The following is a 25,184-nucleotide window of genomic DNA, read 5'->3' as shown; positions in this document are numbered from 1 at the left end:
GTAGACTAAGTCTGCTGAAACAACACAATTTTCCCTTCTTAACCGCGTAAACTGCAGGTACACTATGCTGTCTCATTATCGATACTTTCATTGCAGTGGATAGCAAGCACCATGCCAGTGTTTTCTTATTTTCGAAATCTGTGAACACAGCTAACTGTATTCAAAAATCTAAATATGTACACAGCTGGAACATGTTTAATGCCGTGCAGTATATTACAACACGAAGGCAGCATGTAATAAATGCAAAATTGGCATAAAATGTCTGCGGGACAATCAAAAAGTTTCCGTCTGAGGGCGTTGCTGCAGCGTATGTGCAACGCACCGGGTATGTAAGCACCGAAATCTAAGCAAACGATTAGTGTGGCACACGTGTCTGTCCGATGTGCCAGAGGTAAAATGCGTAAACGTGAACTATGACGACGTTGTTACCAAACGATTCCAAACAGGAACAACGAGTTGTTATTCTTGTTTGGGTTGCCGAAGCACAGACACCAGTAGACATCCATCGGAGAATGAAGAATATATTGGGTGCCACGGCGTGCTGCTGCTTATTGATAATACACGTCACCATATAGCGATTGTCGTAACGCGTAAGTTAGGCCAACACAATTGGGAGCCTCTCGAGCACCCGCCCTATAGGTCTGACCCCTCCCAATGAGATTATCACTGTTTCGATCCCCTAAAAAAGGGCTTGAAGGATCGACGATTCCTGCCTGGCGAAGATGTGCAGCACGCAGTTATGGACTTCTTCACGCACCACGGCACTGGTATCTTCAGCTTGGTGCGTCGCTGGGATGATTGCCTAAATGCTCACGACGATTTTGCCTCACTGGCATACCCATTGTGGACTATACGGCCTTCTAACTGAAACTTTTTGATCACCCTTTATATTTCATGCTTGGATATGCAGATAATTAACATTTCAGTGCAACAGTACGATGTCCGTGGGAATAACTTCATCTGTATTCTGTATACAGGCCTAAGGGAAAACCGCTACGGTCGCAGGTTCGAATCCTGCCTCGGGCATGGATGTGTGTGATGTCCTTAGGTTAAGTAGGCTTAAGTAGTTCTAAGTTCTAGGGGACTGATGACCTCAGCAGTTAAGTCACATAGTGCTCCGAGCCATTTGAACCATTTGAACCTAAGGGAAGATTACGCAGCGGGTTCAAAAAAATGGTTCAAATGGCTCTGAGCACTATGGGACTTAACTTCTGAGGTCATCAGTCCACTAGAACTTAGAACTACTTAAACCTAACTAACACACATATCCATGCCCGAGGCTGGATTCGAACTTGCGACCGTAGCGGTCGCGTGGTTCCAGACTGTAGCGCCTAGAACGTCTCGGCCACTTCGGCCGGTGCAGCGGGTTCCTCATTCAGAAATCGCATTCGCGTACTAGTGAGAAGGAGAACTCTGTATCAGAACATCTACATCTACATCTACATTTATACTCCGCAAGCCACCCACCGGTGTGTGGCGGAGGGCACTTTACGTGCCACTGGCATTACCTCCCTTTCCTGTTCCAGTCGCGTATGGTTCGCGGGAAGAACGACTGTCTGAAAGCCTCCGTGCGCGCTCTAATCTCTCTAATTTTACATTTGTGATCTCCTCGGGAGGTATAAGTAGGGGGAAGCAATATATTCGATACCTCATCCAGAAACGCACCCTCTCGAAACCTGGCGAGCAAGCTACACCGCGATGCAGAGCGCCTCTCTTGCAGAGTCTGCCACTTGAGTTTATTAAACATCTCCGTAACGCTATCACGGTTACCAAATAACCCTGTGACGAAACGCGCCGCTCTTCTTTGGATCTTCTCTATCTCCTCCGTCAGACCGATCTGGTACGGATCCCACACTGATGAGCAATACTCAAGTATAGGTCGAACGAGTGTTTTGTAAGCCACCTCCTTTGTTGATGGACTACATTTTCTAAGCACACTCCCAATGAATCTCAACCTGGTACCCGCCTTACCAACAATTAATTTTATATGAACATTCCACTTCAGATCGTTCCGCACGCATACTCCCAGATATTTTACAGAAGTAACTGCTACCAGTGTTTGTTCCGCTATCATATAATCATACAATAAAGGATCCTTCTTTCTATGTATTCGCAATACATTACATTTGTCTATGTTAAGGGTCAGTTGCCACTCCCTGCACCAAGTGCCTATCCGCTGCAGATCTTCCTGCATTTCGCTACAATTTTCTAATGCTGCAACTTCTCTGTATACTACAGCATCCTCCGCGAAAAACCGCATGGAACTTCCGACACTATCTACTAGGTCATTTATATATATAGTGAAAAGCAATGGTCCCATAACACTCCCCTGTGGCACGCCAGAGGTTACTTTAACGTCTGTAGACGTCTCTCCATTGATAACAACATGCTGTGTTCTGTTTGCTAAAAACTCTTCAATCCAGCCACACAGCTGGTCTGATATTCCGTAGGCTCTTACTTTGTTTATCAGGCGACAGTGCGGAACTGTATCGAACGCCTTCCGGAAGTCAAGAAAAATAGCATCTACCTGGGAGCCTGTATCTAATATTTTCTGGGTCTCATGAACAAATAAAGCGAGTTGGGTCTCACACGATCGCTGTTTCCGGAATCCACGTTGATTCCTACATAGTAGATTCTGGGTTTCCAAAAACGACATGATACTCGAGCAAAAAACATGTTCTAAAATTCTACAACAGATCGACGTCAGAGATATAGGTCTATAGTTTTGCGCATCTGCTCGACGACCCTTCTTGAAGACTGGGACTATCTGCGCTCTTTTCCAATCATTTGGAACCCTCCGTTCCTCTAGAGACTTGCGGTACACGGCTGTTAGAAGGGGGGCAAGTTCTTTCGCGTACTCTGTGTAGAATCGAATTGGTATCCCGTCAGGTCCAGTGGACTTTCCTCTATTGAGTGATTCCAGTTGCTTTTCTATTCCTTGGACACTTATTTCGATGTCAGCCATTTTTTCGTTTGTGCGAGGATTTAGAGAAGGAACTGCAGTGCGGTCTTGCTCTGTGAAACAGCTTTGGAAAAAGCTGTTTAGTATTTCAGCTTTACGCGTGACATCCTCTGTTTCATTGCCATCATCATCCCGGAGTGTCTGGATATGCTGTTTCGAGCCACTTACTGATTTAACGTAAGACCAGAACTTCCTAGGATTTTCTGTCAAGTCGGTACATAGAATTTTACTTTCGAATTCACTGAACTCTTCACGCGTAACCCTCCTTACGCTAACTTTGACATCGTTTAGATTCTGTTTGTCTGAGAGGTTTTGGCTGCGTTTAAACTTCGAGTGGAGCTCTCTTTGCTTTCGCAGTAGTTTCCTAACTTTGTTGTTAAACCACGGTGGGTTTTTCCCGTCCCTCACAGTTTTACTCGGCACGTACCTGTCTAAAACGCATTTTACGATTGCCTTGAACTTTTTCCATAAACACTCAACATTGTCAGTGTCGGAACAGAAATTTTCGTTTTGATCTGTTAGGTAGTCTGAAATCTGCCTTCTATTACTCTTGCTAAACAGATAAACCTTCCTCCCTTTTTTATATTCCTATTAACTTCCATATTCAGGGATGCTGCACGGCCTTATGATCACTGATTCCCTGTTCTGTACATACAGAGTCGAAAAGTTCGGGTCTGTTTGTTATCAGTAGGTCCAAGATGTTATCTCCACGAGTCGGTTCTCTGTTTAATTGCTCGAGGTAATTTTCGGATAGTGCACCCAGTATAATGTCACTCGATGCTCTGTCCCTACCACCCGTCCTAAACATCTGAGTGTCCCAGTCTATATCTGGTAAATTCAAATCTCCACCTACGACTATAACATGCTGAGAAAATTTATGTGAAATGTATTCCAAATTTTCTCTCAGTTGTTCTGCCACTAATGCTGCTGAGTCGGGAGGTCGGTAAAAGGAGCCAATTATTAACCTAGTTCGGTTGTTGAGTGTAACCTCCACCCATAATAATTCACAGGAACTATCCACTTCTACTTCACTACAGGATAAACTACTACTAACAGCGACGAACACTCCACCACCGGTTGCATGCAATCTATCCTTTCTAAACACCGTCTGTACCTTTGTAAAAATTTCGACAGAATTTATCTCTGGCTTAATCCAGCTTTCTGTGCCTATAACGATTTCAGCTTCGGTGCTTTCTATCAGCGCTTGAAGTTCTGGTACTTTACCAACGCAGCTTCGACAGTTGACAATTACAATACCGATTGCTGCTTGGTCCCCGCATGTCCTGACTTTGCCCCGCACCCGTTGAGGCTGTTGCCCTTTCTGTACTTGCCCAAGGCCATCTAACCTAAAAAACCGCCCAGCCCACGCCACACAACCCCTGCTACCCGTGTAGCCGCTTGTTGCGTGTAGTGGACTCCTGACCTATCCAGCGGAACCCGAAACCCCACCACATTATGGCGCAAGTCGAGGAATCTGCAGCCCACACGGTCGCAGAACCGTCTCAGCCTCTGATTCAGACCCTCCACTCGGCTCTGTAGCAAAGGTCCGCAGTCAGTCCTGTCGACGATGCTGCAGATGGTGAGCTCTGCTTTCATCCTGCTAGCGAGACTGGCAGTCTTCACCAAATCAGATAGCTGCCATAAGCCAGAGAGGATTTCCACCGATCCATAGCAACACACATCATTGGTGCCGACATGAGCGACCACCTGCAGATGGGTGCACCCTGTACCCTTCATGGCATCCGGAAGGACCCTTTCCACATCTGGAATGACTCCCCCCAGTATGCGCATGGAGTGCACATCGGTTTTCTTCCCCTCTCGTTGCCATATCCCTAAGGGGCCCCATTACGCGCCTGACGTTGGAGCTCCCAACTACCAGTAAGCCCACCCTCTGCGACTGCCCGGATCTTGCAGACTGAGGGGCAACCTCTGGAACAGGACAAGCAGCCATGTCAGGCCGAAGATCAGTATCAGCCTGAGACAGAGCCTGAAACCGGTTCGTCAGACAAACTGGAGAGGCTTTCCGTTCAGCCCTCCAGAATGTCTTTCGCCCCCTGCCACACCTTGAGACGACCTCCCACTCTACCAGAGGTGAGGGATCAGCCTCAATGCGGGCAGTATCCCGGGCAACCACAGTCGTAGTCCGATCAGGGGATGCGTGGGACGAGCTGGCCGTCCCCGACAAACCCCCATCCGAACCCCCACAGTGATGCCCATTGGCAACAGCCTCAAGCTGTGTGACCGAAGCCAACACTGCCTGAAGCTGGGAGCGAAGGGATGCCAACTCAGCCTGCATCCGAACACAGCAGTTGCAGTCCCTATCCATGCTAAAAACTGTTTTGCAGAGAACGTCTGAACTAATCTACAGAGAGCGCAAACAAATCAACAAAATTTAAACGGTTATTAAAATACAAGATTGCCTAGTAAATGCAGTAATGCTGCTACTTGCGCACTGCTGACACTGCTCGGCGGCGGAAGGAGACTACGCGAATTTACACTATTCAGGTACTAAAACGCGATGCTACACTCTCAAATACTATAATACGCCCGAAATTTATGAATTAAACAATGCAAGTACCAAAAACACGCAAAGAAATTAAGAATTAAACTATGTAACAAATGAGTGAGCTAGGAGTATACGGCTTGCTGCTGCAGCTGCTTATCCAACGGCGGCAGGGAGCACACTGACTGTGACCAACCGACACTGGCCGTTCAAAACAAACGTGTCGAAATTCGATGGTGGCACGATCGTGGCCCATACAGGGTGTCCCGTGATGAATGCTCAATACCTAGGGACATGACAGGACACATTACTCGAAGTAAGAAGGTCTAGTAAACATGGGCCCTAGAATGCAAACCTTAATAGTTATGACCATGATTTTTGTCACAGTATCGAAGATGAAGAAGTGTTCATAGTTGTAAATTTTTGCATTTTAGAGCCAATGTTTACTTGAATTTTTTGCTTCGAACGTTCGATCCCATCGTATCACAGAAAATTGACGACTCTTCCTGGGACAGCTTGTATAAACTTCAGTTTTCCGTTCCGCGATATTACTGCTCCAGTCGGCCGGAATACCAGGACTGTCATGCGAATATTGAATCGATCGGTTCAAGAGAACCGTACTCACCGCCATGCAGGATCTCGTCGGCCTCAAGAGGACAGACATAAGCTAACCGGACCACAAATTCGTCATCCCTAGAGAAATCATTAAAAGCATCATTTAATACTGCGTAAATGCGTCCCTGGACTTGATAACTGCGTAGATTCGTTGAGGAAGTGTGTCCACAAGGCTGTGCGGGTACGTCGCAGTCACGTAAAGCCACTCGATGAAGATTTGATCGCGCAGTTCCACCAAATTGCGAGGATTCTGATGACGGTGTTTTTCTGTGGGTTTCAAGTCAGGTGATTCTGCAGGCCAATCTAGATGTAGTAGGTAGAGGCAGTGTCCAGAAAACCAGTCGCTTAGCCGGCCTTTGCGGCCGTGCGGTTCTAGGCGCTACAGTCTGGAACCGTGTGACCGCTACGGTCGCAGGTTCGAATCCTGCCTCGGGCATGGATGTGTGTGATGTCCTTAGGTTAGTTAGGTTCAAGTAGTTCTAAGTTCTGGGGACTGATAACCACAGATGTTAAGTCCCATAGTGCTCAGAGCCATTTGAACCATTTGAACCAGTCGCTTATTCTTGTAACCCGACGAACTCTGCTGTTGTCATCTTCGTGTACATGAGTGTAATGGCCTCTTGCGAGGTGACCGACTCCAAATGTTCGTTAAATGCAGTTCCCGTCGAAATTTTCTCTCGCTAGCACGTCGGGAAAGAACTTCATTACCCGCCTGCAGCAATTCCAGCCGGGTTTGGAAGCGATTTTGTTTCACAAGCCGTGAAACGCGTCTTCTGGCAGTTTCAGTAAGGATCTTCTTCCGACTACAATTCTGACGTCGTGTTTCGTGGTCACGTGTGTTACACCACTGCTAGTGCACCCGTTGAACAGTCCGCTGCAGAACACCAAAAATCCAGCAACCTCACACTCTTTATGACCATAGGTACGGCCAAACACGGTTGCCCCTTTTTGCCACTCTGATTCGTCTTACACGTTTACCTATGCTTAGTTACACTGTCCGTTTGAAACGTAAATGTTCTACTGATCGGTACTGCTTTATGCTCACGTGGGAGGGATGCACGCGCGGTTGGGAAAGTGACTCGATCGCTGCACCATCTGAAAAGGCTAAACGATTCACCTGTGCGTGCACACTGAGGTGACTAATTTTTTGTTCAGTGAGATTATTAATCCGTGGGCCGTGCAGCAGTCAGGAGAAGGATTGTTCGCAGCACAAGTATCCAGACAGATGGCGCGACTACGCCCGGAGCACCACGGACTGTCTGGACGGCGACTACCGTTGCGGCCACCCTTGCCGCGACAGCAGGGAGAGGAGCGCCGACAGCGATGGGATCAACCACAACACTCGACACAAGAATTGCACCACGTCTCTTTCAGACGAATCCCTGTTCTTAGTACATCACGATGTATGTATTCGCTCCGAGGGTAAAGAACTCTCCCACATATTATTAATCGTTATCATACGAGCAGGATGATACTATGTGACATTAAATACACCTCTAGCTCGCATAGACGGTAATTTGTACTGCAGGCGTACAATTTCTAACTTTTTAAGGCGGGTGACAGCGTCATAATATGAAGTCTGGGTGACATCTTTCAATACGATAACGCAAAATTGCATGTCGCTCGATCTGTATCGACATATCTACATAGTCTAGTCACATTAATGTGAACACCACCTATTTCCAAATCAACGTGCAATAACCACTCACAGCCGTTGGCAGCACTAGCAGAGGAAGGTATATAAAGCGTTTCAGGGGAGACGCGGGAAACAGTGCAGTCATTGTCCTAATGCGAAAACGGAACGATTTGCCTGACATCCGAAAAGGTCATGATAATTGGTTTTCGGGCCAAGAGTGGAATCATTTCCGGAACGACTAAGTTTCTAAACTGTCCGCATGCCGCCGTGATTGAAATATACCGTGCGTGACAAAATGGCACTATCCGAAATCGGCGCCGAAGCAACTGTGGTGCATCACGGGTCATAGATTACAGGGGTGAACGATGGTTGCGGAGATGTGAACGGGCGAACAGACATGCAACAGTTCAGCAACTGACGACCCTGATGAACCAAGAGGCTACCAACAGTGTCTCCCCGGTACCGTTCAGCGAACATTGCTGCGAATGGACCTCCGCAGCAGGCACCTGGTTCATGCATCCATGCTAACTGCTACACTTCGATGACAAAAGCTGGAATTTGCAGGCTAGTACCGCAATTGGACGTCCACTGAGTGGCGACAAGTGGTATCTCCAGATGAATAACGTTTTATGCTCCATCGGAAAGAAAGGAAACGCCCTGCAACACGCATGCCGGCTCCAGTTCGGAGGAGTGAGCTTTGTGATCTAGGGAATGTTTTCGTGGCATTCCCTGGGTGACCTCATCATTCTGGAAGACACAATGGATCAATACAAGTATGCGTCTATCCTTGGGGACCATGCAGAATGATATTTTCACTCTGCAGCGGAGTGTGCGCTGATATGAAACTTCCTGGCAGATTAAAACTGTGTGCCCGACCGAGACTCGAACTCGGGACCTTTGCCTTGAGTAGAGCACTTGCCCGCGAAAGGCAAAGGTCCCGAGTTCGAGTCTCGGTCGGGCACACAGTTTTAATCTGCTAGGAAGTTTCATATCTTGGGGACCATGTTCACCATTATTATGTGGAGCCGGCCGCTGTGGCCGAGCGGTTCTAGGCGCTTCAGTCTGGAACCGCGCTGCTGTTACGGCCGCAGGTTCGAATCCTGCATCGGGCAGGGATGTGTATGATGTTTTTAGGTTAGACAGGGTTAGGTAGTTCTAAGTCTAGGGGACTGATGACCTCAGATGTTAAGTCTCATAGTGCTTAGATCCATTTGAACCATTTGTTACATGTGGCTTGATTTTCCTTGGTACAATGCCATCTACATGCAGGTCAGTGCAATGTGCGGCACGGCTCGCAGTGTACGTGTGCTGTTCGAAGAGCACCAGGATGAGTTTGCAGTGCTCCACTGGCCACGAAACTCCATGGATTAAAACCCAGTATAGAATCCGAGGGATCAACTCGATCGGGTTGTTCGCGCAATGGATCGTTAACCGAGAACCCTAGCGTAGCTGACTATGGCGCTGGCGTTGACATGGCACCACATCCCTGTCCGAACCTTTCTGAACCTCACTGACTCTTACGTGCACGTCTCGCAGCGGTCCGCTCTCCAAATGCGGTTATTCAGGTGTTTGACAAGTGTTCACGTTAATGCCACTGGATGGTGTAGATACGGAGGATGTTCGGCTGTTGTCCTAGCGAGCACATTCTCGAGATCTCTTCCCCATTGGAAACATCTGGTTCTGGACTGGTGAGTGACTAGCGCACCTCCACTCATCAGCCACAACGGTTGATGAATACTGGCATACAGCTCAAGCAGCGTGGAATGACGAACACGTATGTTAGAGTCACTATTGCTGACAGATGTGGGGGTTCTGTCCACTGCATTTTGCACCCTATATACATACTAAGGTAATCTTCAAAGTTAATCGTTCATCCTTTCTACTATAATGTATAAGCATAATATGAAAAATTTTGTGATTTGTATCCTTCCTAATGTTGCAGTTTTAATTCATTTTTAATGTCCATTAGTGTAATTAAAGAGATGCATATGTCTCTCCCTCAGTGAATCACTCAATTCTTGGTGTACTGCCGCATGTCGAAATTAATGATTCGATAACACGTTTGCTTCTAGAAATATTTGAAGTCAAAGCTATGTTGGCTCACCGTGTGTATGTTTATGTATTTCAGTATTATTCACGTAACCGTGAATATACCGCGAAGGTAACGTAAGATGGAGTTACTGTGGTATGTACAGGTAAAATTGTAACAACCCCGTTTTTATACATTTAGCATTTGATAATTCGTCACATATAAAAAGATATCAGTTTCATCGCGTGCGTTCATTGTACTGGTCAACAATCGTTTCTTTCCATTGTGAATTTTCATCACAAGTGTTACGTATAAGGCATTTTACGAGTATGCCGGTAAGTTGTACAGATCTATTGACGCCAACACAATTGTGACTGTTCCCAAATCAAAGGTAAGTGTGAAAGTTGGTAACAATATATTCCAGTTTAATTTGCAGTGACATCTGTTTTTTTATCTGCATTCGTAATTCTAGTAATTTGATAAAATTTAAATATGAAGATTCGTGAGGAAAGTTTAGTACTTTACTTTTAGTACCTTTTTTTTTTTTTTGGTTGTTCTAAATTGTAATACCAATACATGTCCAACATTCCTGTAAAAGTAATCTACGGATGAATAAAACTGCTGCTGCTGCTGCTGCTACAACACTGGAACCGTGCGACCGCTACGGTCGCAGGTTCGAATCCTACCTCGGGCGTGGATGTGTGTGATGTCCTTAGGCTAGTTAGGTTTAAGTAGTTTTAAGTTCTAGGGGACTGATGACCTCAGCAGTTAAGTCCCATGGTGCTCAGAGCCATTTGAACCATTTTTTTGCTGCTACGACAACAACAACAACAACAACAACTACTACTACTACTACTACTACTACTACTACTAATAATAATAATAATAATAATAATAATAGTCTGCTGTCAGTCCTTTTGATGCAGTGGATCTGTTTGATAAAGTCTACGTTCGATGCCAAATAGCTCATACAGCATTCAGTAGATTTTAAGTAAACTGGAATTTTTTATTGCACTGGACTTAAGGTAACCTGTGGTCGAAGACTGACATATTTAAAGGAAAGATGAAGAGCCGGGGTTACATTTGTTCCCACTTAAAAGTTTTTTCAGCATTTTTGCTCATGATAGAAGCTGGTATGTATTTTGGTGTTGTTTATAACTTTTTTTCTATTTTTCTGGTGACCTTTCATAGACACAATGGTAAAGTTGGAAGCTGAGGAAATATTCTTGAAAATCTTAAAACACTTTGAAAACATCTTTTTTTTAGCAGAAATCGGTTTTGCTACTTCTTAAGAATATGAGGAAACGTTTATAAAGTGGTGAAAACAGTACAGAAGGCTATGTTATTTCAATGGGATACACGCTTGTATTAAGTTGGCCCCACTTAATATGGTAACATTAGTACATTTTTAATTTATTTTTTTAACCATTGTCATGCACATACAACACTACACAACAGTTGAATTTGGCATGAAAGCTGAAGCTTTCACAGAAAATAAAACTGGACTGCGGAAAAAATGCTTGCTGCATGTTCAAAGATATTTCAAAAGTTTAGTGAAGTAACTCCGTTTTACGTAGTACAGCCCTTTCACAGACTGTTGAAAATCCTAATGCTAATTTCTAACAGTGACAACGAAAGAATAAACGCGAACAGAAGACGAAGAGCTCGGGAAGTGCTTATTTACCGGGCAGAGGCGTGAAGAGGGCCGCTGCGCCTGTAAGGATGCGTGACGCAGGGCTGCCGTGTTATTTCCCAGAGGCTGCATTACCGGCCGTAACGACGCGGCGGTTATGAATTTCTCACGGCGGCTCAGCTGGCACGCGGCCGCCCGCCGGAAGCACACAAATAGCCTCCTCGGTCACATCGCGTTTCACACCCGCGCTGGACGCCGGACGCTCGACTCTGCACGCTGGGAGCTGCCGCCCACGCACCTCCACCTCTAAGCTCTTTCGCCTGGTTTCCTGCCATCCTGTGTCTCGTTCCTGATCCAGTTTCATAACTTCACTGTAGCTGCTCTCATTTACACAGTGTACCGCGAGGAAATGCCGTTGCTTGGAGGGTAAAGTGTGGTTAAAATACGAGGTGTAGAAGCAAAAGCAATCCATAGCTAACAAATAAACCGCCAATTAAATTTTGAAAATCCGGTCTTCGACCTGTTGCAATGTTCAGTTCCTTTGACAGCAGTGACAAGTGATTTCTGGGGTTCCCCAAGGTAGTGTTATAGGCCCTTTGCTGTTCCTTATCTATATAAACGATTTGGGAGACCATCAGAGCAGCCGCCTTCCGTTGTTTGCAGATGACACTGTCGTTTATCGACAAATAAAGTCATCAGAAGATCAAAACAAACTGCAAAACGAAGTGTTTTTCCTTGACAAATTTAACAAACAGTCCTAGTTCAACACCTGATTCGGCAAAAATTTTCTAAAGAAGGATACTAGTCCAAGAAATGATTTTAACTGCTTACGATTACCAGGGTATGGGCATTCACTTATGGCTTTTAATTTCTTAGGATTTGGAGTTATGCGTAAAGGAGAGATAACATGACCAAGAAATTTGACTCACTCTTTCCCGAACTCAGATTTGGAAAGATTTACCGTTACTCCATAATTTTGAAACCTAGAAAACACTGGTCGCAACAACTCCTAGTGACGCTCCCATGTATTAGTAGCCACTAGGAGATCATCAACACACAATGTCACTTCATTAACCAAATCCGGGCTCAACACGACATCTGATATTCAAACCAAAAGGCATAATTTTAAAGTGATAACACTTACCCATAAAAATAAAAGCTGTATAATTCCTAGAATCTTCATCTAAAGCGACCTGCCAAAACGAACTATGGAGGATAGATACTTTACACCATAGAAACGCTGTAACAATTGATCTAGATTTTCTGGCCTTGTTTGGACAGGTATTAAGATTTTATTAATGTTCCTAGCGTCAAGTACCAATCTTACGTCCCCATTAGGTTTTATTACTGCTAAGAATGGACTACTGTATTCCGAATTGGATGGTTCAATGATACCCCATTCCAACATCTGTTGAATTTCTATCCTAACCGCTTCACGTTTTGTCCAGGGTATAGAATATGTTGTCTTACAATAGGTATCATGAGGTCTCACACGCATTCTATATTTAAATCCTCTCCTCACACCAGGCTGACTATCAGAAACTGGTGCATATTCATGTAACAACTCTGATAGTTCCTGTCGTTGTACGCTAGACAAAGATTCTGATTCACTTATTTTATCTCGCACAATCTATTCAAGATCTGGATTGGGATTAGCTACTGACAAGTTCTCGCTAATGGTGCGAAAATTGGCAGTTGACCCTAAATAACGAAAAGTATGAGGTCATCCACATCAGTGATAAAAGGAACTCGTTAAACTCTGGTTACACGATAAATCAGTCTAATCTGAAAGCCGTAAATTCAACTAATTACCTAGGTGTTATAATTGCGAACAACTTAAATTGGAAGTAACACATAGAAAATGTTGTAGGGAAGGCTAACCAAAGACTGCATTTTATTGGCAGGAGACTGCCTATACTACGCTTGTCCGTCCTCTTTTAGAGTACTGCTGCGCGGTGTGGGATCCTTACCAGATAGGACTGACGGAGTACATCGAAAAAGTTCAAAGAAAGGCAGCACGTTTTGTATTATCGCGAAATATGGGAGAGAGTGTCACTGAAATGATACAGGATTGGGGCTGGAAATCATTAAAAGAAAGGCGTTTTTTGTTGTGGCGGAATCTCCTCACTAAATCCAATCACCAACTTTCTCCTCCAAATGCGAAAATATTTTGTTGACACCGACCTACATATGGAGGAACGATCACCAAGATAAAATACGGGAAATCAGGGCTCGTACGGAAATATATAGGTGTTCATTCTTTCCAGGCGCTGTGCAAGATTGGAATAATAGAGAATTATGAAAGCGGTTCGATGAACCTTCTGCCAGGCACTTAAATGCGATTTGCATAGTATCCATGTACATGTATATGAAGTATGTTTTACGATTTTGTAGCTGTTGGCTTTCCTGTATTAGCTTAACTACACTCATTCACAATTTTAAACACAGCTGACAGCAGCAACCGTAAAGAAATTTTCACTGTACAGAGATCACAGCCAACCGGTTGCATCAGTTTACTGTAAAAATCTTTACCAGCTTTCGATACCACTAATGGTATGATCTTCAGATGCAAGTCACCTACAATGTTTGAACATATTATAAAATAAACGTCTAAAATACTTAATACTTGACAACATTGAAAAGGAGAACATGGAATAAGACTAGTACTTCCATAAATTACATGACGTTCAAATTGTATAGGGCTATTCAAAAAGAAGGAACAGATTTCAAAGACATTCATCTTCCAAATTACAATAATTCCAACATTCCTGGACAGACAACAGTTTAAAATTTGAACAGTCCCGGTAGACTTTCTAATCACGGGCACATTGTCGCTGTTTCTTTCATCTTCATGGAAAAAACTGTGACCTATCTAGACATCCCTCCCCTCCCCCCCCCCCCCTCCCCCATGGACCATGGACCTTGCCGTTGGTGGGGAGGCTTGCGTGCCTCAGCGATACAGATGGCCGTACCGTAGGTGGAACCACATCGGAGGGGTATCTGTTGAGACACCAGACAAACATGTGATTCCTGAAGAGGGGCAGCAGCCCTTTCAGTAGTTGCAGGGGCAACAGTCTGGATGATTGACTGATCTGGCCTTGTAACACTAACCAAAACGGCCTTGCTGTGCTGGTACTGCGGTCCTAGGCGCTCAGTCCGGAGCCTCGCGACTGATACGGTCGCAGGTTCGAATCATGCCTCGGGCATGGATTTGTGTGAAGTCCTTAGGTTAGTTAGGTTTAAGTAGTTCTAAGTTCTAGGGGACTGATGACCACAGATGTTAAGTCCCATAGTGCTCAGAGCCATTTGAACCATTTGTGCTGGTACTGCGAACGGCTGAAAGCAAGGGGAAACTACAGCCCTAATTTTTCCGGAGGGCATGCAGCTTTACTGTATGGTTAAATGTTGTTGAGCTGCATCAAACCAGTATCAGGACTGAAGACCACAACAACACAACATCTAGACATGCTTCAAAACTGGTTATTTCCTCAACTTGAAGATGATTCAGATGACTTCATCTTCGTGCAAGATGGTATTCCGTCTCATTTCTCTAAGCACGTCCCACGTTACCTGAATGACACAATTCCAGGACGTTGGAATGGAAGAGAAGGAGCAGAAGATGAACTTCATCGCCGGTGGCCTCCCAGGTCTCCAGATCTCACACCTTGTGACTTTTACCTGTGGTGTTACGTAAAAGGCTGCGGTTTTTATCCCCCCTATGCCTGATACTATTGAAAGTCTGCGACATCGCATTGTTGAAGCTGTGAATTCGATAACGAGAGACCAGCTGCTTTGTGTGTGGCAGGAAGTGAGGCACCGTTTTGATACCTGTTATGAAACACATTGTGCTCATATTTAATGCATAAAAATTTGAACTTTTCTCTTTCCAGTAACGCTCGAATTGTGTTTCTCCCTTCTGTACTTCGGAAGCAATAAATATTTGAAATGTGTTCCTTCTTTCTGAACAGCCCTATAGCCGCGCGGTGCAGCCGCGTGGTGTAGCCGCGCGATCTGAGGCGCCTTGATACTGTTCATGCGGCCCCGCCTGCCGGAGGGTCGAGTCCTCCCTCGCGCATGGTTGTGTATGTTGTCCTTAGTGTAAGTTAGTTTAAGTTAGATTAAGTAGTGTGTAAGCCTAGGGACCGATAACTTCAGCAGTTCGGGCCCACAGGAACCTACCACAAATTTCCAAATAGCCGTGTGCGTGATGAGCTAAGGAGCTCAAGTCAGAAATATGAAAATATGAAATAAAATCCTCCATGTGATCAGTAAAACTGTTACAACAGGTACAGCTTGTTAGAAGAGCAAATATTAGACTAAGCGCTTGGCAACTACGATGCCAGGTAAACTTGTTGTAGAGCGCACTACTTACTGGGCGCTAGTAGCATGGTAAACACTTAACTGGATGAAGTATGTAATTGTCACAGTAATACATCTAATGACACGTATTTAGATGCTTAAAATAAAGTAATTGTATGTGGTATGAAAACAGGATTTATAAAAGATACAAAAGGAATAAAATAAGATTTATAGAAATGACTAAGGAAAAAAGTAGCAAAATGAGTAAAATGTCTCTGAACCTTGTATTTGCTTACTGTTTGTACGCCAGAAGCCACTGCATACCACATTCGGTTTTGTAAAGTTTATGTGAGGCAATTTTCCCCAGTTTTCCTTGCTGTAACATCTCTACATAAAAAAGATCTTGCTACAGTACGTTCCTTATTCGCAGCATGTATTTGTCATTAATTATTTTACTCATTTTGCTAATTTTTGTCGTAGTCACTTTTATAAAAATTATTTTGTTGATTGGCTAACTTCAATGCTAATTAACTCGGAAAGGGCGCTGCCTATCGAATTTTTTTCTTAACAGTTATATCTCAGCGCAACCTACCCTGCAACACTCTCACAAGCTTTTCAGACTGTTTCTAACCACCTTGTGTAAAGTCTTTCCTTTACACGCGTTTCCGTCACTCTTTTACCAATTGGAGTATTGCAGATGATAATTTGCCTTCTGGTGAATATTCTAATAACAGTGCAGTCCTCGTATTACTCTTAGCTTAAAATTGCTATGGTCCTGCAATATGGCTGACTGATGTGTAGCGGAGCCTGGCCAAGAGAAAATCACAGATCTGCTACCAGCTGTGAAGTTCGAATACTGACGGTAAGGGAAATTTATGGGAAGCTATTGAGTTCATGTGAGCCGTTCGTATGGGGTGGAATTTGGCTAATTTTCCCGCAGTGGTCATTTCGCGAGACTTACGTGGATTGAAGTAATAGATTACCTGACTGCTCCTGAAGGCCGCCGCTGTAGCCGAAGGGCTGCCGGCGCGGTAGCTCAAGCTGCTCGATCAGGGAGCTGACCACCCTCTGTAATAAAAAAGAACGGAATGAAGTTTGCATCGATGGTATCTGAGAGGTGTCATGCAACATCCGTACAGAACTGATAACAAAAAATGGTGACAAAAGCGACAGATAGAACGAAAGGAGAAAACATATGGTTAGCGTCACTGCCTTTGGTGTGCGAAATAACTTGCCCCCCCTTGTAACAGCCGTGTATCGCAAGTCTCTAGAGGAACTGAAGGTTCCGATTGATTGGAAGAGAGCACAGGTAGTTCCAGTTTTTCAAGATGCGCAAAACTATAGCCCTATGAAACAGCGATCGTGTGAGACCCAACTCGCTTTATTTGTTCATGAGACCCAGAAAATATTGGATACAGGTTCCCAGGTAGATGCTATTTTCCTTGACTTCCGGAAGGCGTTCGATACAGTTCCGCACTGTCGCCAGATAGAGTAGAAGCCTACGGAATATCAGATCAGCTGTGTGGCTGGATTGAAGAGAAGAGTTTTTAGCAAACAGAACACAGCATGTTGTTCTCAATGGAGAGAACCTCTGGCGTGCCACAGGGGAGTGTTATGGGACCATTGCTTTTCACAATATATACAAACGACCTAGTAGATAGTGTCGGAAGTTCCATGCGGCTTTTCGCAGATGATGCTGTAGTATACAGAGAAGTTGCAGCATTAGAAAATTGCAGCGAAATGCAGGAAGATCTGCAGAGGATAGGCACTTGGTGAAGGGAGTGGCAACTGACCCTTAAAATAGACAAATGTAATGTATTGCGAATACATAGAAAGAAGGATCCCTTATTGTATGATTATATGATAGCGGAACAAACACTGGTAGCAATTACGTCCGTAAAATATCTGGGAGTATGCGTACGGAACGATTTGAAGTGGAATGATCATATAAAATTAATTGTTAGTAAGGTGGCTGCCAGGTTGAGATTCATTGGGAGAGTCCTTAGAAAATGTAGTCCATCAACAAAGGAGGTGGCTTACAAAACACTCGTTCGATCTATACTTGAGTATTGCTCAGCAGTGTGGGATCCGTACCAGGTCGGGTTGACAGAGGAGATAGAGAAGATCCAAAGAAAAGCGGCGCGTTTCGTCACAGGTTTATTTGGTAAGCGTGATAGCGTTACGGAGATGTTTAGCAAACTCAAGTGGCAGACTCTGCAACGGAGGCGCTCTGCATCATCGCGGTGTAGCTTGCTGTCCAGGTTTCGAGAGGGTGCGTTTCAGGATGAGGTATCGAATATATTGCTTCCTCCTACTTATACCTCCCGAGGAGATCACGATGTAAAATTAGAGAGATTCGATCGCGCACGGAGGCTTTCCGGCAGTCGTTCGTCCCGCAAACCATACGCGGCTGGAACAGGAAAGGGAAGTAATGACAGTGGCACGAAAAGTGCCCTCTGCCACACACCGCTGCGTGGCTTGCGGAGTATAAATGTAGATGTAGATGTAGAGAGGACCCAGGCTTGGTTCCCGGTACCTCCTCAGACTTTTTCTGAGGGAGAGGGGTCTGTAACGAGGCCCAATCAGCCTCAGAAGGACAAATGCGGAGCGATGCAGCGGCAGGATTTATCTGTTGGCAATAACGGCTTGAGGGGTCGGCAACCCACTGATCATGTGTCCCACGATTGTACATAACTCTTCCTACTGCTTCCTAGGCAGCAGTAGGCAAGTCGGAACAGGTTTAAGACCAAATCCGTGAGTGGTCTTAATCCATACATATTATAAATCAACCAACCAACCAACCAACCAAATCTCCACTGGACCGATTTCAACCAAAGTTGGTAGACATATCACTTACTGACTGGAGAGAATCTTCATGTGAAAGGCGAGAGGTGGAACAGAAAAAGAACTTTAGCCCACGACGCGTGAATACCCACACTTCATTCATCCAGTAGTAGAGAATAAGAGTTAAACGAACTTCACACATAATTAAAAAACTTTACGAAACTTTTTCCCGCTGATAACCCTCACAAAATGATGAAAGGGCAAACTGCTGCATCGGGCACGATCCTTTAATTTGTTTCCTCTTTACTACTAACTATATTCGTGACACGTTTTGTAGTCAGTATTAACATACACTACTGAATGTACCTGGAAAGTTATATCATTCTATGACAGTTCAGGAGGTACGACGTCGGAAACATTTAGCTGCGTGAAAACCAAGTGGCAGGGTGAAATTCGTTAGAGATAAAGGTGAAATATGTGTACAAATATGTGTAAAATATGCTCGTATTAAACTTATGTGACATGTGCGTAGGTGGGCAAAGTAGCAGGTAAACAACTCCTGCTAAACCCCTGGATCGATTTCAACCAAACTTGGTACCCATATTACTTACAATGTGAAAAGAAGTACTGTTGGGGTAAGGAACCAGCAACCTAACGTGGAGTGAGGAGATGCTCAGACAGAGAGGGTGAAGGAGGACATGGACACAGTTCTGAGGGAGGTGAAGGTGGAGAGAGAGAGAGGGGGAATGGGGAAAGGTACAGAGAAAAGCAAGAGGAGATGGGCGGAGACATGGGGAGGAGCAGATGAACAGAGGAAGGAAAGAGGAGATGGATAGAGAGAGGAGGGACGAGGAGATGGAATAAGAGCGAATGGAGAAGAAGGTGGACAGAAAGACGGGGAGGAGGAAATGAACAGAGAACTGGAAGAGGAAATGGAAGGAAGCGGATGAGGTGGACGAAAGAGGAGGGAAGGGGAGGAGGATGTACACTACTGGCCATTAAAATTGCTACACCACGAAGATGACATGCTACAGGCGCGGAATTTAACCGACAGGAAGAAGATGCTGTGATGTGCAAATAATTAGCTTTTCAGAGCATTCACACAAAGTTGGCGCCGGTGGCGACACCTACAACGTGCTGACATGAGGAAAGTTTCCAACCGATTTCTCATACACAAACAGCAGTTGACCGGCGTTGCCGGGTGAAACGTTGTTGTGATGCCTCGTCTAAGGAGGAGAAATGCGTACCATCACGTTTCCGACTTTGATAAAGGTCGGATTGTAGCCTATCGCGACTGCGATTTATCGTATCACGACATTGCTGTTCGCGTTGGTCGAGATCCAATGACTGTTGGCAGAATATGGAATCGGTGGGTTCAGGAGGGTAATACGGAACGCCGTGCTGGATCCCAGCAGCCTCGTATCACTAGCAGTCGAGATGACAGGCATCTGATACGCATGGCTGTAGGCGATGGTACAGCCACATCTCGATCCCTGAGTCAACAGATGGGGACGTTTGCCAGACAACAAGCATCTGCACCAACAGTTCGACGACGTTTGCAGCAGCATGGACTATCAGCTCGGAGACCGTGGCTGCGGTTACCCTTGACGTTGCATCACAGAGAGGAGCGCCTGCGATGGTGTACTCAACGACGAATCCGGGTGCACAAATGGCAAAACGTTATTTTTTCGAATGGATCCAAGTTCTGTTTACAGCATCGTGATGGTCCCATCCGTGTTTGGCGACATCGCGGTGAACGCACATTGGAAGCGTGTATTCGTCATCGCCATACTGGCGTATCACCCGGCGTGACGGTATGGGGTGCCATTGGTTACACGTCTCGGTCACCTCTTGTTCGCACTGACGGACTTTGAACAGTGGACGTTACATTTCAGATGTGTCACGACCCGTGGCTCTACCCTTCATTCGATCCCTGCAAAACCCCACATTTCAGCAGGATAATACACGACCGCATGTTGCAGGTCCTGTACGGGCCTTTCTGGATACAGAAAATGTTCGACTGCTGCCCTGGCCAGCACATTCTCCAGATCTGTCACCAATTGAAAACTTCTGGTCAATGGTGACCGGGCCACTGGCTCGTCAAAATACGCCAGTCACTACTCTTGATGAACTGTGGTATCGTGTTGAAGCTGCATGGGCAGCTGTACCTGTACACGCCATCCAAGCTCTGTTTGACTCAATGCCCAGGCGTATTAAGGCCGTTATTACAGTCAGAGGTGGTTGTTCTGGGTACTGATTTCTCAGGATCTATGCACCCAAATTGCGTGTAAATGTGATCACGTGTCAGTTCTAGTATAATATATTTGTGCAATGAATACCCGTTTATCATATGCATTTCTTCTTGGTGTAGCAATTTTAATGGCCAGTAGTGTATATAGAGAGGGAGAGAGGGGGGGGGGGGAGTCGGGAGGAGGTGAGGGACAGAGAGAAGGAGATGAACAGAGAGAGCGGGAGGGAGAAGGTGGACTAATAGCAGTTGAATAAATGCATACCCGGCCAACGCTGGTTACTCAGCTTGTTTTGTAAGTATACCTCTCCGGGAAGCGTTCCTCCCCTGCTACTGCATTTCCGCGACGCTCTCACCCTTACTAATCGAAGCCATGACGAAATGCACTTCCCTTCTATGGATGTTCACTATTAATGCTAGCTGGTAAGGTTTTCAGATCGAAGTGCCATAGTAAAAAATCAATAGAACCCTGGTTTGTAAGTTACCTCTTTTGTGTGTCTATTACCTTTTCTTAGATTTCTTCCGATTAAAGTTACCCTCGCTCTTCTGACATTTAGTTCTATGTGGTCGTTTAACTGTAGGTCACTCTGGACACACCCTACGAGGTATTATACGGTTGTTCTATTTCCAATGACTGATGGCCAATAATGTAATCTAACAATAGTAGATCTGCGGCCAATTAATACACAATACGTTATATTTCTAAACGTCGCGAAACTCTGTGCCAAGCGTCGATCGTCTGTAGGTCTTCTTGAGTTTCTTTACAATTCCCTGGCGTTTCGACTTTTCCGCGTAGAGCACCACCTTCCACGAATATCCTCACGAAGCTCCGGACGCTGTTCGCCGTATTATTTTGTACATGTGGCACGAGGCAAGTTCTAAATTAGCTTAGAGACGTAGTTAATAGTTCATTCTTGTTACAGAGTACAAATTTCATTTTTATCAGTTAATGCTATGTTCTATTGATGCTTGGCAAAGCTATAAATGAAAAATTATACTGATTTGGAAAAAAATGTTTCCCAATAATATTAAATAGCTGCTGTGATATACTCGATACTGCTGCCGAACCGTCACGATACGTAGAAAAACTTAGTTCAGTACGGGAAACTACCAACATCTTTTAAAAACATCTAACATGGTACACTAAGAAACAAAAAAACTGATCATTTCTTGAAACTATGCAACCACATAATTATTAGGATAATGTCAGATAAGATCCAGTTTTTTTTATTGTTATTTTAGGAATTCCTACTTCTTTGGTTCACGTCTTAAAGCAGATTCGTAAGAGCGAAAGTCAGATTCAACCTCCCCTTCATCCCTCCTGCCCACTAGACAAGGGAACAAAATCATTGTGAATAGTGTTTTAGTTTTGTATCTTGTTTCAAGGCTCAGTAAAGAGTTCACTTGCAATTTATATCTTTTACCATCTAGAAGTACTATTAAGGAATAACTATATTACCAAGTACGTATGAGGTTTCCAAGATCTTTGAAGGGAACTGTGCAACATGTGTAGTTGAGAGTTTCTATTCTTTCTACCACATTGAAAACATGTATAATTTATATTACCGTAAGCGGATTAATACTTGGGGCTTATAAGGTTTTGGTAGCCTTATTATCACTTAAGCAGCAGTTCTGATGGAGACGAATAATTTTCACAAGTCTGACATGAAATGCGTAGAAAAATGCATTAAAATTGACAACACCATCTGTTGTGAACCCCGCCTCATTGGTAAACAAAATCTTGGATGTGAACAGTGGATCTGCGGCACACTTCTGCAACAGCCATTGACAGAACCGCGTCTACCATGATGATCCTGTGGCCTTAGGGCCTGAACGCACTGTAAATATACGGGTACAGAAATTGTTCATGAAGTACCCCCGAGATCAGAGAGTGAGACACGTCTGCTGCTGCTGCTACTGCTACTAATCGTCGCACGCTGGTCCCAGGGGTTTCTTCCACAGAAAGTAGCAAAACTCCTCCATGTCAGGCGTGCGGACTGTGCAGGATCTACCACTGTCAGTTTTCTGAGCTGCAAGGGTACCTGTGTGCGGACTGTGCGGGATCTACCACTGTCAGTTTTCCGAGCTGCAAGGGTACCTGTGTCCCTCAGACGCTGGAAAAGTCTGCCGAACAGCTTATCAGGGGGCGCTCTGCGCTGTGGATGTTTTTCAGCACTGAGGGCATGGGCTTGCAGGCTACATCCACTTGTTGACCATAGCAGAGTAACAAATCTGTCATTTCACTTGACGAGTAGTAATCTTCAATTGCTAACAAGTGGTGGAAGAGAGAAAATATAAGTGTACCACACCTTTTGGACGTACAAAGAGGGCGATAACAGTAAACACATAAGTGAATCCGAAGAAGGTAAAACACCATGACACGTATCCACGGTTGACAGTACTGTACAAGAAGGCCTTAAGTACTGTGTGTAAGAAGTCAGAATGCCCTGCCGACAAATTTCACAGAGTGCCAATGCAACGACTGTGCTAAAATCCCCAACGAAGCCTCGCACAGCCCTTCCTATAATCACATTTTTATCTCGGTAAGTATGCGTTTCAGGACCCATGGTTATTGGACTTGTTTTTCTTGTTTCAATGAATTCTACTGCCTCTCAAAGTATTCGATACTTTTTTGAACACCCTGTAAAATACAATTACTTTTGACTCATCCTGTATGTATATATAGGCTAATTCAAAGATAACTGTACATAATTGTACAACTGTACACACATCGTGGGTGTGATGTATGCATCAAAATAGGAGTAAAATGTTAGATAAGGTTCTGTCTGATACGCTTAATGTCGTTTGTGGAACGCGTTACATCACGGACAAGTAGAGGCTTTTGGCGTGTCGTGTTCGTCTCTATATTTGCTAATGTTTCTTTGTACACCCCTCTACACTGTTCGGTTGATTCTGGAACGAAATGCCTTTGTTTATGTGACTTCGGTGTGGGCCGGTGCACTCAATGGCGCTGTTGTAGTCTAGCGGCACCAGACGTAGTGTGTACATTCATTCTAATGGTAGTTCACAGACTGCAGTTGTTGGGTACGGTACGATGGCGTACTCGAACGATGAATACCCAGATATGCACGTCCTTTATGACGCAGCAGAAGGAAATGCACAAGCAGCTCGACGACTGTATATGGATACGTTTCCAAACAGAGGAGCACCAAACCAAACCATCACACTTTTAGAGCTGTGGACAGGTGCCTGAGGGAATATAGCATTCGTGGTGCATCACAGTTAGGTCGTCCCCAACTGGATGGAGTGGGTGTTGATAACATCCTGGAAATAGTAGATGAAGATCCGATCGAAAGTACCCGCCGTATAAGACCCATTGTAGCGGTTCGTCAATCAACTGTATGGTGTCTGCTTCGGAGTCAGCAATTCCACCCCTTTCACTGGCAGAACGAACAGGAGTTGACACTTGTGGTCTACCCTAGACGTCAGAATTTCTGTCAGTGGTTACTCGAGCGCCATGCTGCTGATCTACTGTACGGTCGTCGGATACTGTTTACAGATGATAACCTCTTTACCCGTGCGAGTATCATGAACACTAATAACATTCACACGTGGGTGTTTAAGAATCCTCAGGTAACAACAGTACGAGGGTATCAAAATCGTTTTGCAGTGAATATTTGGTGTGGTATAATGGACAATTAGCTGCTCGGATCGCATGTTATTTCGCAAAGCCTGACTGGCAGACTGCATCGACATGTTTCGGAACATGAACTGGATGGTGTGCTTCATGATGTCCCACTCGCTACACGAACTAACTTATGATTTATGTACGATGGTGCCCCTCCAAATTTCAAAAATGGTTCAAATGGCTCTGAGCACTATGGGACTTAACATCTAAGGTCATCAGTCCCCTAGAACTTAGAACTACTTAAACCTAACTAACCTAAGGACATCACACAACACCCAGTCATCACGAGGCAGAGAAAATCCCTGACTCCGCCGGGAATCGAACCCGGGAACCTGGTTGCGGGACCTTCACATTTCAGTCAGGAGGCAAAAGTTTCACAGTGTCACTTATCCCGATAAGTGGATACACCATGCCGGGCTAGTTGCTTGGCCTTTCACAAATCTCCGGACTTCCACTTTTCGTGCCATCTCAAGAGTCTCATTCATGGTGTTGCACTGAGAATGTAGCAGCTAAATGAAAATGACTGTGCAGCTGTGCATAAAGAGACGAACAAAGCTTGCGACATTACGAGAACAGTAAGACGTGGAACATGTAACTGTCTTCGTCTACATGGACATATTTTTGAACATGTTTTGCAGTAAATGTTACCTTACTGGATAACTCTGAAATAAAGCAATGCCATAAAAAACTTTATTTAGAATTTTATGCTTATTATGATGCATACATTACGCCCACAAAAAGTGTACAGTTCCTTTAGAATCACCCTATCCCCAACGAGTAAAACGCGTTAAATGAAATGGAATATACAAAACAAACAAACACCAAT

At 44.7% G+C, this 25,184-nt stretch overlaps 1 long non-coding RNA gene across 1 annotated transcript in view; it reads right to left on the bottom strand.

The window, feature by feature from the left end:
• LOC124554777 overlaps positions 1 to 25,184 on the bottom strand; it is a 963,296-nt gene that overhangs the window by 336,481 nt on the left and 601,631 nt on the right. Inside the window, exon 5 of the long non-coding RNA XR_006968446.1 lies at positions 16,661 to 16,745. This is a non-coding gene — a long non-coding RNA (uncharacterized LOC124554777). The remainder of the gene's footprint in view (positions 1 to 16,660; positions 16,746 to 25,184) is intronic.

Source organism: Schistocerca americana, chromosome X (genome assembly GCF_021461395.2).
Source record: "Schistocerca americana isolate TAMUIC-IGC-003095 chromosome X, iqSchAmer2.1, whole genome shotgun sequence".
NCBI classification, from domain to species: domain Eukaryota; kingdom Metazoa; phylum Arthropoda; class Insecta; order Orthoptera; family Acrididae; genus Schistocerca; species Schistocerca americana.
Note: the sequence above shows the minus strand (reverse complement) of the source record. Positions and strands in the feature narration are given on the sequence as shown.